Source organism: Schistocerca cancellata, chromosome 3 (assembly GCF_023864275.1).
Source record: "Schistocerca cancellata isolate TAMUIC-IGC-003103 chromosome 3, iqSchCanc2.1, whole genome shotgun sequence".
NCBI lineage: Eukaryota > Metazoa > Arthropoda > Insecta > Orthoptera > Acrididae > Schistocerca > Schistocerca cancellata.
Window position 1 is genome coordinate 861,548,311 of NC_064628.1, and position 15,113 is coordinate 861,563,423.

At 46.7% G+C, this 15,113-nt stretch overlaps 1 protein-coding gene and 1 pseudogene across 1 annotated transcript in view; both read left to right on the forward strand.

Annotated features, from left to right (window-relative positions):
- The window catches only part of LOC126175916 (calcium/calmodulin-dependent protein kinase type IV-like), a 366,189-nt gene that overhangs the window by 44,714 nt on the left and 306,362 nt on the right, over positions 1-15,113 (forward strand). The gene's annotated exons all lie outside the window — the stretch shown is intronic.
- On the forward strand, positions 2,356-2,475 carry LOC126177864 (5S ribosomal RNA; annotated as a pseudogene).

Below are 15,113 nucleotides of genomic sequence, written 5' to 3' on the forward strand. Positions count from 1 at the left end.
CCTTGGCATTTTGTCGCGTCTCTTTCGGCTCGTCTGAAACACAGGCGTGTTGCAACAAAACGCAGTGATTGGGACAATGACCGTCTGCAAAGTCACGCTGCAAGTGGGTCAGCGACTATACCGTGAAGATCTTTGCCGCCACGCTAATAAGTTAACATCCGTAAGGTAATAAGGCGTCAGATTTAGAATCCCATCGTAGCTTTTTCTCCATCGTTCGAGTAGTCTGTTGTGCATGCTCTGCTGTAGTTAATGATGTATCCCAAATTTCTGTTGCAATCTCTGTGCGGTTGGAATAATTTTTGGAGCCATTATCGAGTTAGTAGCATCTATGACTGCTGCTGATGATACCCTTTAACACTTGTACGTTTTCTAGCTAATGAAACCGTTGTGAAACGGCTTTTTCGCTTACCAGTGATGAAACAAATAGCGAAGCTGTACTGAAAATCCGAGTCCATGTAACGACGGTATTTCACACCTCGTCCGGTTGCGACATGATGATAGTCTTTTCAGTCTCGCAGTTGCTTCATTAATATTTGGTTCACGCTTCTTTCGATAATGATTAGGCGCCGAATTAAGCAAATACACTCCTGGAAATGGAAAAAAGAACACATTGACACCGGTGTGTCAGACCCACCATACTTGCTCCGGACACTGCGAGAGGGCTGTACAAGCAATGATCACACGCACGGCACAGCGGACACTCCAGGAACCGCGGTGTTGGCCGTCGAATGGCGCTAGCTGCGCAGCATTTGTGCACCGCCGCCGTCAGTGTCAGCCAGTTTGCCGTGGCATACGGAGCTCCATCGCAGTCTTTAACACTGGTAGCATGCCGCGACAGCGTGGACGTGAACCGTATGTGCAGTTGACGGACTTTGAGCGAGGGCGTATAGTGGGCATGCGGGAGGCCGGGTGGACGTACCGCCGAATTGCTCAACACGTGGGGCGTGAGGTCTCCACAGTACATCGATGTTGTCGCCAGTGGTCGGCGGAAGGTGCACGTGCCCGTCGACCTGGGACCAGACCGTAGCGACGCACGGATGCACGCCCAGACCGTAGGATCCTACGCAGTGCCGTAGGGAACCGCACCGCCACTTCCCAGCAAATTAGGGACACTGTTGCTCCTGGGGTATCGGCGAGGACCATTCGCAACCGTCTCCATGAAGCTGGGCTACGGTCCCGCACACCGTTAGGCCGTCTTCCGCTCACGCCCCAACATCGTGCAGCCCGCCTCCAGTGGTGTCGCGACAGGCGTGAATGGAGGGACGAATGGAGACGTGTCGTCTTCAGCGATGAGAGTCGCTTCTGCCTCGGTGCCAATGATGGTCGTATGCGTGTTTGGCGCCGTGCAGGTGAGCGCCACAATCAGGACTGCATACGACCGAGGCACACAGGGCCAACACCCGGCATCATGGTGTGGGGAGCGATCTCCTACACTGGCCGTACACCACTGGTGATCGTCGAGGGGACACTGAATAGTGCACGGTACATCCAAACAGTCATCGAACCCATCGTTCTACCATTCCTAGACCGGCAAGGGAACTTGCTGTTCCAACAGGACAATGCACGTCCGCATGTATCCCGTGCCACCCAACGTGCTCTAGAAGGTGTAAGTCAACTACCCTGGCCAGCAAGATCTCCGGATCTGTCCCCCATTGAGCATGTTTGGGACTGGATGAAGCGTCGTTTCACGCGGTCTGCACGTCCAGCACGAACGCTGGTCCAACTGAGGCGCCAGGTGGAAATGGCATGGCAAGCCGTTCCACAGGACTACATCCAGCATCTCTACGATCGTCTCCATGGGAGAATAGCAGCCTGCATTGCTGCGAAAGGTGGATATACACTGTACTAGTGCCGACATTGTGCATGCTCTGTTGCCTGTGTCTATGTGTCTGTGGTTCTGTCAGTGTGATCATGTGATGTATCTGACCCCAGGAATGTGTCAATAAAGTTTCCCCTTCCTGGGACAATGAATTCACGGTGTTCTTATTTCAATTTCCAGGAGTGTATATCCCTCCTGTCATCTCATTTTCATTTGTCACCGACGGTAGAACGGAAGCAAGAAAGTTGTGCTCGGCCTTCTGTTTGCGATACCAGTCGTAGAGAGGGGATGCAAGCCGGAAGTGCTCTCCATCTTGTATAAGGTTTTACTCAGTGTAACGGTTAGTTGGATAAAATATTGGTGTTGAGTAGATCATTTTAAGTTTTACCTAAAACTTGATGTTATTTAGGAAGTCTGGATAGCAGATTAAAGATTTGGGGAAGGGGGGAGTTTTGAAGAACGAGAGAGAAAAAAAACTATGTTGTAAAATTTTTTACACTAGTCATATCAACATCTGTCGGGTCCAAATTTCTAAAGCCAACGGCCTGGCCGCAGTGGTATAACACCGGTTCCCGTCAGATCACCGAAATTAAGCGCTGTCGGGCTGGGCTGGCACTTGGATGGGTGACCATCCGGTGTGCCGAGCGCTGTTGGCAAGCGGGATGCACGCAGCCCTTGTGAGGCAACCTAAGGAGCTACTTGATTGAGAAGTAGCGGCTCAGGTCTCGTAAACTGTCATACGGCCGGGAGAGCGGTGTGCTGATCAGATGCCCCTCCGTATCCACACCCAGTGGCGCCTGTGGGCTTAGGATGACACGGTGGCCGGTATCGTTGGGCCTTCGTGGGCTCTTCGGGCGGAGTTTAATTTTTATTCTGAAATAATAGAAGTGCTTACGAAGATTCAAAACTACTTAACAGCCATTCGAAATATCGTTTCGCTTTCTCAGTGCATAAAACGATTCCGTAATATCGCTGCATTGATGTGTGCAAAAATAAATCCTAAATCCTGTTACGCACATGCCTCACCCTGCTCCCCTTCTCAGTTTTATACCGCTGCACGTCTGGTTTGCAAGCATTTTCGGTAATTGATTTTTATTTTCGGAATGTATTCAGCGTTTTAATTTGCTCAACTATCGGTTTTTGTAAGCTGCAATTCCTCGATAAGTAAAAATATCGACGATGTGACACGGGTGAAAGCAGCAATGCAGTGTGAACGTTTACGCTTTGCTATGCTTGGTAAGTTACGAGAGTGCTGCGGCTAACATCATTTACGTGTTTACTCGTCCACCTTGCCACGAGTTATTCAAGCAGCAACTGAGTCCCTTATGCAGCAGGTACATTTGCGTGGACAGTAATACCTCATCGTTTGATAAGACTCTTGTCGAGGCTGTAGCTACAACTGCGATAATCCTAAGTGGATTTTTGTGTTAAGCAAAGTGGCGTGCAAGTAAGAGGGCCGGGTGCGTGATGGGTTCTGCGCAGAGGGTGACGGAAAACACTGTGCGGCGTCGCCAGTTCATGTTCTCTCTGTCACGCATTACACGCTACAGGCGTTGACTACCTGGGAAACAGACAAAGCTGCTGTGAACATCACATGGGACCACTGTTTCTGCTACTGACTTTCCGTAGATAAATTTGCATGCCCGGAAAACTATCGCTGGTACTTATTATCGTAATACTTACCATGTTTGCTTTGTGCCATTCAGAGTAATTACACCACTGGCTGAGTACCGTCACCATAACGAATTTTCGCTCTACAGTGGAGTGTCCACTGGTTTGAAACTTCCTGTCGGATTAAAACTGTTTGCCGCACCGGAACTCGAACCCGAGACCATTGCATTGCGCGGACGAGTGCTGTACCGACGGAGCTACCCAAGCATAACTCTTCTTCCGTCAGTGCCTCTTCTCCTACCTTCTAAACTTCACAGAAGTGCGGCTAAGCCGTTCCTTCACGATATCCTTTCCTGGAGGAGCTCTACTTCCTCTGGATAGGCAACGGATTTTGTGGAATTAGCAGAAGAGGTGCTGCCTTGAGGCTTTGAGGGCGGATCGTGAACCGTGATTGAAGAGCTCACTCGGCAGAGATCCCATGTGAAGTGTCACGGCCCAACACACAGTTTTACTACGCCACGAAGTTTCTGAGGCTCCCCCCCCCCCCCCCCCCCCACACACACACACCTGATATTAATCTGCAGTGACAATCCTTTTGTTTGATTGAGGACAGCCTCTGATGACTCGCGGGTCTGATTGACGTAACTCCTTAAGGTCGCAGTCCACCTCCTCGCATGATGTGACAACAGTGCTCATATCGCATGAAGTCAAAACTGTAGCAACCGTTAAATTAATGTTCGTGGGCTAAGGCACTGGTTAGAATGGCATCCTTTCCCGACATGCCACACCGCCAAATTTAAGCCGTAAAGCCCGAATTTTTTGCGAGCACATTTTATTTTCGGTCTATCTTCAGACGTTTACATTTACGCGTCGTGATCACTGTTTCGTTAAGTATGACATTTTACAATAGCTTTCTAAAAGAAATTGCTGTTTCTAAATTCTGCAACGCTATTGGTAAAGAGACAGTGTTCACAACACACACATCAATGTAAATACAATGTATAAAAAAGGGCGCCAGGCATCTTGAAACGTCAGCATGCATAAGTAAAGGCCTATAAAAGCAACTGGCTGCCGCTAATTCGTTATAAATTAATCTCATTGTCAGCAACTCTATTATGTTCACAACTATAAGAATTATTTACTGTCGTTAATACGAGAAAGAAAAGAAAAACAAAATATGGCGATGAGATAGGCAATAGTCGACAAGGAATTAGGAGCAACTTTGCGAATTTTGTCCACAGGCAGATCATTGCCGTATCTGAGATTTAGTGTATTAATATGCACAAACACTGTTAGCAAGCATTTATTAAGTATTTGTCCAAAAATACTTTCGATGACTTGTCTCTCATACATAAGTTGTACAACAGCCGTAAGCAAATCTGTAAAAATGAGAGCTTTCACTGGTGTGCGTCATGAGCAGCAAACACGAGGCGTTGGCTTAAACATCCGAAAATGTGTTCCGGGCGGAGTACTACAATAGCGTGTCGCTCTTTCTCCTACGATTGAAACCAACCGCGACCCGCCTGTTACCAACTCGTGCTTTTGTTTGAGGAATTTTTGTAAAGGTGTGGGAGTTAAGGAAACTGTGAATTTGCTCTAGAGTGCATTAATGCTGCGATAGTGATCGGAAGGCTGTCAAGTAGGAGACCCAGCACTGTCTCCTGTGGGACACCAGGCCCCCACAAGAGATCAGGAAGTCTCCACTCGGCCACTAAACGCTCTTGCAGGCGCTTTTGACGAGCTTAACTGGCGACCTTGGCGAATCCCCTTGTATGTGTGTGTGCGTGTATGCAGTGGTAGCAGATGGCGTGGCAGCAAGCTGCGGGGTGTAGCGGCTCGGAGTTTTGCCACTAGCAGCCTGCCGTCGACGCAGAAGGGCCGCGTGTCTGTACGCGCGGCTTCCGGCGGCCGGTGCAGAGCGAGTGAATGCTGCGAAACGGCCGCCGCGTTGCGCAGTCGCGGCTCGCCCTTATCTGTGTTGTTCCTCCTTGCAGACAGGAAGCGGCCGGCCGCTGGCATTGTTTGTTCTTTCCACCGGAAAGAGGAAATCCCGCCGGCGCGCCGCCACACAGGGGCCGGACAGAGCGCGCCTCCTGCATGTAGCCTATGTCCACCTGGCGCCAACGACGGCCGCCCACCGGGGCCCGGGGTAGGGGGGAAGGGTCAAACTGCTACCTGTCACTGTGTGGGGGCGTTCACTTCTGCAACCATTAGCACGTCCGTCCTTCTCCTGTTCCGTATGAGTCCCAGAGCTTTAATTATTACCTCGAAAAGCAAAGTTATGTAAGTAATTTTTTTATTTGTTGGCAGTTACATGTCTGTAAAAAAAAATTCTAATTCATTCATTACATTATACATATTAACCCACTACCTAACTACATTAGTGGCTCCTATTATCATACAGAAAAAATGCAGCTCTCTATTCTACACTACAGGTAATCTTGTGTTCTTACCGCTATGTGGTTCTTAATTCTACTTAATCTACGAAGAAACTTATGCTACCTGCAGCGTTACAGGTGTTCAAATGGCTCTGAGCACTATGGGACTCAACTGCTGAGGTCATTAGTCCCCTAGAACTTAGAACTAGTTAAACCTAACTAACCTAAGGACATCACAAACATCCATGCCCGAGGCAGGATTCGAACCTGCGACCGTAGCGGTCTTGCGGTTCCAGACTGCAGCGCCTTTAACCGCACGGCCACTTCGGCCGGCCGTTACAGGTGTGCCAGTGCTCTTAGAAACCTAATAGATGTTGGCCTGGCCCACTGAGCTAATCCCAGTGGGCATGCCCCTATGCCCCTGGCACTGAGCTGGCACTTAACTTGGTTTCGCTGCAGTCTATCCTAAAGCCTTATCCTATCTTCTACGTCTAACCTAGTTTTACATAGAGTCATAATCGGTGCGTGGTCCTGTCCGGTTTTTGTACACCCTTCCCCCCTAGTCCAGAGCAAGGCGGATTCCAGCCGTGAAGCGGCTGGCCAAGTCCCGGCCCGGCGGAACAGGAAAGGTGCACGGAGTCTGAGTTGGTGAATATTTTGCTAATTAATGGTTGTCCCTTAGAAAGTTCTTAAGGACTTTTTTCGAGATTTCATCTGTTAGCTTATCCAAGACATTGAAGGTGTTGTCATGCCTTAATAAGTGGTACGTGTCGTTATTCGGAAGCTGTTGTCGTAGGTCGTTGGCTACGTCATCGAAGAGGTGGCACTCATACACCACATGTTCTGGGGTGCCTTGCGCGGCACCACAGTCACACGCGGGTGTAGCCTGCTTCCCAAACCGACATAGATATGTTGGGTAGGGTCCATGTCCAGTAAGAAAGTGCAGCATTCCTCTCGTGGGCATGAAAAATGTAAGTTTTGCTCGTTCCTTTATGTTCGGTAGCAGCTCATAGGTTCTGCGTCCCGTACATGTCTGTTACCCGGTTAGTTGCCGTCTGTAATAAGAAAAAGTGAGTGAATGGATCAATAATGAACTTCAACAGGCATCAGGCGACGTCCGCCACGAACAAATGCAACGAACTATAACGAACAAAATTAGAAGACAAAAAAAGGTAAGTGCCACAGAATGTCAATCCTAAGGGCCCGGGTTCGATTTCCGGCTGGGTCTGAGATTTTCTCCGCTCAGGGACTGTGTTGTGTTGTCTTCGTCATCATCATTTCATCCCCATCGACACGCAAGTTGCCGAAGTGGCGTCAACTAGAAAGACTTGCACCAGGCGAACGGTCTACCCGACGAGAGGCCCTAGGCACATGACATTTCCATTTACCCATTGAAATGGCTGCGCCACAGTAAATTAGCAACATGACGAAGGAGACATAAATTTTCGACCGTGGCCACGAAAGCCATCCTCCTGCGGGACGAGGCGGCTGACGTTGAAGAGGACGCGGACGGCCATCGGACAACGAAAAACAGCGCCTCGGTACACTGGACGTGTTCGTTAGCGTGGTTTGCGCTCTCCAGCGGCCGTTGCCGGCGTTACTTGGGTCGCGGGTCACACAGATTCTATACGAAAATGCATGCGCTTGAAAATGGCTGCGTTAATTGTGTTATCGATTGTCAAAGAAAAGCAGAGAAAATCGCGAAGAAAATTCTGGGCTGTTCGATGTATTCCACAGCAAATTGCTGGTAGAGGTACAATACATAATGCTGTACAAGGATCTGAGATATCTACTAGTAGAAGTTATAATTTAGCACTACTGCACTTTCATCCCATTTTCTGTTTTAAATTGGATATCGTTTAAGTATAGTGTCTAATCCAAATAATTTTAGACGAGTTTCATTACTCTGTCATCTATTCAAACTGCTGGAAGGAATTATCTTAAACCGTCTCCAGCTCATACCCCAACAAGCAGGATGTTGTCCCGGTAAAAGCTGCTCTGGACATCTGCTGAATCTTACGCAGTTCATAGAAGATGCGTTTGAAGCTAGCTCGTGAGGTGACACTGGTGGTATTTGTCGACTTATCTGCGGTCTATGACACTGTCAGCCACCAGCTACTGCTACGTAAGGTATACAATATGACCAAGGATCGTAGCTTAGTAATATAGATGTGTCACCTAAAAATCTTCTAAAACTACGGAATGCTTTTTCTATAAAGCGGGCCATTTTAAGTTATGGTTTGAGCTACTGTAACCTCAGACGTTTTGCGCGCTGAAGGCTCGACAAGCAAACAGTACCGCAGACCTCCGTTAGGGGAGCCAGAAACAAAATCAAATGTAACGAGTAGATGGGCTGCGCCACTTACTCTGCTGTAGCGGGTGGGACTGCGGTACTGTCGCGCGGACATTTCAGTATGTACCAGCATTGCACGTAAACAAACATAAAGTAATTACGTAGTTCTATTTTTTCGAGGTGGTAGTTAGAACTTTGAGTACCTTTCGTAGTTTCTGATTTTAGCGCCGTGGTCAGAGAGAGAGAGAGAGAGAGAGAGAGAGAGACTTCAATTGGAAGTAGTATGCCGTCCGGCACTTAAAGTAATGTATGCTTTTGTGATGTACACCGCTCCTTCTGCAGCTGCTGCCACTGGACTCTGGTGAGCGTCTCCCTAACAAGCTTCTCCGGTTGTTGTTGTTGTTACGGTCTTCAGTCCAGAGACTGGTTTCATGCAGCTTTTTATGCTATCCTATCCTTTGCAAGGTTCTTAATATCTGAGTAACTACTGCAACCTACATCCTTCTGAATCTGCTTAGTGTATTCATCTCTTGGCCTCCCTCTACGATTTTTACCCTCCACGCTGCCCTCCAATACTAAACTGGTGACCCCCTGATGCCTCAGAACGTGTCCTACCAACCGATCAAGTTGTGCCACAAATTCCTCTTATCCCAAATTCTATTCAGTACCTCCTCGTTAGTTACGTGATCTACCCATCTAATCTTCAGCATTCTTCTATAGCACCACATTACGAAAGCTTCTATTTTCTTCTTGTCCAAACTATTTATCGTCCATGTTTCACTTCCATACATGGCTACACTCCATACAAAACTTTCAGAAACAACTTCCTGACACTTAAGTCTATACTCGATGTTAACAAATTTCTCTTCTTCAGAAACGCTTTCCTTGCCATTGCCGGTCTACATTTTATATCCTCTCTACTTCGACCATCATCAGTTATTTTGCTCCCCAAATAGCAAAACTCATCTACTACTTTGTCTTATTTCCTAATCTAATTCCCTCAGCATCACATGATTTAATGCGACTACATTCCATTATCCTAGTTTTGTTTTTGTTTATATTCATCTTATATCCTCCTTTCAAGACACTGTCCATTCCGTTCAGCTGCTCTTCCAGGTCATTTGCTGTATCTGACAGAAATACAATGTCATCGGCAAACCTCAAAGTTTTTATTTCTTCTCCGTGGATTTTCATTCGTACTCATTTTTCTTTTGTTTCCGTCACTGGTTGCTCAATATACAGATTGAATAAAATCGCGGATAGGCTACAACCCTGTCTCACTCCCTTCTCAACCAGTGCTTCACTTTCATGCCACTCGACTCTTGTAACTGCCATCTGGTTTCTGTACAAATTGTACATAGCCTTTCGCTCCCTGCCACATCCAGAACTTGAGAGTATTCAAGTCAACATTGTCAAAAGCTTTCTCTAAATCTACAAATGCTAGAAAAGTAGGTTTGCCTTTCCTTAATCTATCTTCTAAGATAAGTCGTAGGGTCAATATTGTCTCACGTGTTCAACATTTCGACGGAATCCAAGTTGATCTTCAAAAATGGTTCAAATGGCTGTGAGCACTACGGTACTTAACATCTGAGGTCATCAGTCCCCTAGAACTTAGAACTACTTAAACCTAACTAACCTAAGGACACCACACACATCCATGTCCGAGGCAGGATTCGAACCTGTGACCGTAGCGATCGCGCGGTTTGTAGACTGTAGCGCCTAGAAACGCTCGGCCACTCCGGCCGGCAAGCTGATCTTCCCCGAGGTCGGCTTCTACCAGTTTTTCCATTCGCCTGTACAGAATTCGTGTCAGTATTTTGTAGCCGTGAATTATTAAATTGATAGTTCGGTAATTTTGACACCTATTAACACCTACTTCCTTCGGGATTGGAATAATTATATTCTTCTTGAAGTCTGAGTGTATTTCGCCTGTCTCATACATCTTGCACACCAGATGGTAGAATTTTGTCATGGCTGGCTTTCCCAAGGCTATCAGTAGTTGTAATGGAATATTGTCTGCTCCCGGGGCCTTGTTTCGACTTAGATCTGTCAGTGTTGAGTGAAATCCTTAAAGGAATTTCATATATCCCATTTCATCTTCATCTACGTCCTCTTCCATTTCCGTAATATTGTCCTCAAGAACATCGCCCTTGTATAGACCCTCTATATACTAATCCTCCGATTATCTCCTCTGTAAACTCTATTTAGTAAGGTGTCCAGGATAACAAGTATTACAGAAGACTTCCATTGTGTGTCAGCCTGGCAGCTGCTATTGCTGCAACTAGTTTCATACGGTCATTCCACGTTAGGTCGCTTCGATTACTTACTCACTGATGTTTTATGGGTGTTAAGCAATGGATGTTGGTTATCATTTGCTAATGTTTTACAGCACACGGTATATGTTGCACTAGAAGTACTTCATTTTTCTTCGAATGCGGTCCGGAAATCGCACTGAAATTGCACCCTCTCTCTTCAAATGCATCGTGATACGGAAATGAAATGACGAAAACGTTTTGAAGCGTAGTGTGCTGAAGTGATAGCCAGACACGCTGCGGCCATCTCAGAGAAGGAACGCAGCTGTCAGTTTTCAGCTGTGCATGCTCTGATGTGACGTCATCCCTTCCGGCATTACGAGTGCTACCTTGGTCACAGCACCAATTGAGTATTTTTCTTTGAAGTTGCGTGTACCGCTGTAAAAGTCTGAGTATGCGGGTTTTTTGAGGAGCTATTGTCGACACGTCTAGTGGTCTAGTTCACAGAGTGGCAGTTAATGGACCCGGGTTCGATTTCCGACATTTTATCTCATTTTATTCCTCTCAAAGTTGAAGTACTAATTTTAAAATTTAAATATATTGAAACAGTTCAGTTAATATATGTAAAATCAATACATTCAATTTAGTTGTGCATACTACCCTCATAAGTCAAAAGGTTCTAGTGCACAACATAGTAGCTCGTTGGTATAATTTTGCATGAGCTGCTGTATAATTTTACACGAGCCGCCTGTATTGTTAAGGTTGCCACCTTTGCACTGCGACCGTTCTGAGTATATGAAAGGTATTGACCTATTATAACAACTCCACAGCTTGGACCACTCCACTTGGAGCAATGGTAAGATACTGAATTCTTATTCAGGAGAAAGGCAGTTGAAATTCCCTTTCGGCCATCCGGATTTAGGCTCTCCACGATCACCGTGAGCAGAATGGTTCCTCTAAAAGGACACTGCCTATTTCTACATCCAATCGGAGCGTGTGCTCCGTCCCTAAAGTCCTTTCTTTTCCATAGCTGGGATACTTCGCTGGTCCCATTTTTAGGTCTACAAACCTACCCTTCTTGTCTTTCCGTAAGGTTAGTCTCAGCCGAAAAGTTCTAGTTTTACGACGCTAGAGGCCCTGTCTTTCGCATTCTCCTGTCTGGTAGTAAGTGTATTTTGCAGGGGACTAGGAAGTAGGATTTGCTGGCGGAGCTACTAAGTGGTCGCAGAGGCATTTCTCACGTATTTATCACCCTGGCGTACACGGCATCGGTTGGGTACTTCAAACAATACCACCCTTCAGCATCCGTCGTGTAGCTTCTCGGAGAAGCCCGCTCTCTCGTTTTGCTGTCTGACCACTGTTCCGAGTTATTTATAGCCAATAGTAGAATATAATAGAAATGCGTCTTCCCTGCTATTTATGCGCAGTTCGTAACACGTATTTACGTCCAGGGTCAAGTGTCAGTAGCTACACGAAGCGTAGATCCTCTGCATGTCTTCCTGCCTTTCGCTGCGGCCTTATCGCGCTGCAAACTTCACATCGACGGTGCGTATGAATTGCTTAGTTCTTTCCTTGGACAACTTCGCTCTCTTGATTCTCTGTTTGGCAAGCCATGACAAGTGTACTCGTACGGATATTCAGTCCTCCTGCGTACTCTTGAAGAACTGTGCATGAATGAGCTTTGCGCATCAAAGCTTTATTACTTGAGCTGTGGATTACGTTTCCATCCCACGTTCTAAAAAGATGAAAATGCATCTAATGGTGAAGCCATAACCTTCGAAACGCGCAGGGGCTTTAAGTAGGCTGACTGAAGCAAAAAAATCTCCGTCTCCTCTTATATACCAACTTCAGTGTTTCGCTTGGAATGCAGTAAAAGGGTAGAGGGTTTCCGTAGCTTGTGCACTAAAGGCACAACGAGGTGACTGGAGTCATGGGATGCCTCCTAATGTCGTGCCGGACTTTGTTTTAATCGGCGCAGTGCAGCTACTCGACGTGGCGTGGGCTCAACAAGTCACTGGAAGTCGTCTGCAGAAATATTCAGCCATGCTGCCGCTATAGCCGTCCATAATTGGGACTGACCTTTCTGTCCCATAAATGTTCGATGGGACGTACGTCGGGCGACCTAAATGGCCATGTCATTCGCTCGAATTGTCCAGAAAGTTCTTCAGACCAATCTCGGATAATTGTGGCCCGATGACGGCCCATTGCCAGCCGTAAAAGTTCAATCGTTTTTCGGTAATATGAAATCCATGAATGTCAGCAATTGGTTTCCAAGTAGCCGATTATAACCATTTCCAGTCAATGATCGGTTCAATTAGACGAGAAAACCTAGTCCATTCCATGTATGCTACAGTCGTAGATTCGAATCCTGCCTCGGGCATGGATGTGTGTGATGTCCTTAGGTTAGTTAGGTTTAAATAGTAGGGGGCTGATGACCTCAGCAGTTAAGTCCCATAGGGCTCAGAGCCATTTGAACCATTCCATGTAAACACGACGCACACCATAATGGAGCCACCACGAGTTTCCGCAGTGCGTTGTTGACAACTTGGGCGCATGGCTTTATGGTGTATGCGACACATTCAAACCGTGCCATCAGCTCTTACCATTTGAAATCGGGAATCATCTGACCAGGCCACGGTTTTCCAGTCGTTTAGGTTCCAAACGATATACTAAAGAGTCCAGGGAGGTCCTGCAGGTCTCGTACAGTTAACAAAAGCACTCGCATCGGCCGTCTGCTGACACAGCCCATTAGCGTCAAATTTCGCTGCACTGTCCTAACGGAAACGTTCGACGTATGTCCCACATTGATTTCTGCGGTTATTTCATGTAGTGTTGCCTGTCTGTCGGTAATGACAACTTTGCGCAAACGCCGCTGCTCTCGGGCGGTCTTTGTCTGAAGGCCGTCGACCACTGCGTTGCCCGTGGTGAGAGGTAATGCCTGAAATTCTTGTATTCTCGGCACACTCTTGTCCCAATAATTTCGAAAATAGAACGCCTCATGCGCCCAGCTTCAGGTACTAGTCAGTGTTGGAATACTGTTAATTCCCGTTGTGCAGCCGTAATCACGTCGTACATCTTCTCATATGAATCACCTGAGTAAAAGTTACACCTCCACCAATGTACTGTCCTTTTAAGTCACGTGTACGTGATACTACCGCCATCTGTATATGTGCACATCACTATCCCATGACTTTTCGTCACCTCAGTGGTGTACTGCTGAGTGCGTTCTGTCTGGGACCGTCGTGCAGCGCGAACTGCTTACGTAACGGTGGCTGGCAGATGTACAGCAAATCTCATTAATATGCTGTTCCCCAGCTAGTGCTGTTTCCGCTGCCATCCGCGCCACGCAGCGCTCTCGTGTCCTTTGTACCCCACACGTTTCGGAACGGCAACGACCGCTCGCTCTCCCTTGTTCCACGCGAGATAAAAATTCTCACCGTATCATTCAAGCAGGATGTACCGTTGGGTGAAGGCATTTATCTTCAACTTCCATCAGAATCTATTCAGAGATCACGAAGCTTGCGTATTAAGTTAGCGTAGCCCATTGTGTGCCGTAGACGGGAGAAAAAGAACGCTTTTTAAATGAAAATTTTCATTCCTTAGTGAGGCGGTAGTGGCTGGAGGTGCCAATTTCCGTGTAACTTAGTGCAACTACTGCGAGGAACACTTATATACTTATATTTCCACAACTCTGAGTAGTTGCAGTACTGTTTTGTTAAATTAAATGTAAGCGTAGGCTTCCGCGGTCGTTGTCACTGTCAATAAAATTCAGTTAACAGCTCAGAAGAATTTTATTGACAGATACTGCAGTGTTGTTAGCCCAGTATATTAAACTCAACACTGTGAACACTATGCCATCGAAGTGGCAAGACGACTACGGGAAAGGAATCAAAAATAGCTAGACACTTCAGAAAATTCGCTTTGTGAACATAATTTTAGTTGCACACAGCGTGTTCCGAAACTATTTGTTCATATTAATACAGGAGGTAGAGAACAACAAAACAAATACATTTCGGTGATGAACATATGGTCTCTGAAGTCAGATTGGAATGATCGGGAACATTTGTTTAGTGTTGCTGACGTAAGCTACCGTAGCTGTGTCGCTGACTGGGGATGTGTACTGACGTTCAAAACTGGTCTGTGTGCGGATGGTTGGCTCTGAGGTCTGCTTGGAAACACACCGATTCAAAGGATGTTTTTCCACAACGATGGGACGTCAGCCCATTTCAGCACTATTGTGAGTAATTATCTGAGAGCCACCTTCGGTAATCGATGGATTGGCCGAGATGGCTCTGTGGCCTGGCCACCCACCTCATCTGACCCCATGTCTCTGAATTCCTTCCCCAGTAGTCTATGGGCTGTTTCGCCAGCAGGGCCATCATTTACTCTTTAGACATACAAGTATCAGCTTTTGATCTTTTGCCTTTGCCTCACTTTCATGTAACACGAACGTTCCCTTGCTTTTTATTTTCCTCAAGTAATTTTGTAATTAACCATGGGTGTCCCGTGTGCTAAAATAACTGGGATCTCTGGGATAAATCAGTGTAACTCTGTGCCTGAAGCTATTCGAAATTGCTGATAAATTTATTATCAGCAGTGTGTATATTAGTCGCTTCTTAGTCCTCTGCTTCGTTAGATCAGCCTGTTGATAGTTCTATCTTCAATCCTTGCAGAGCGGGAACTATCTTCACTGTGCTTGTTTCCCGTACCTAGAGAAGACCAGATTTGGCGACGACACAACGGCTCAAAGTGATTTTTGT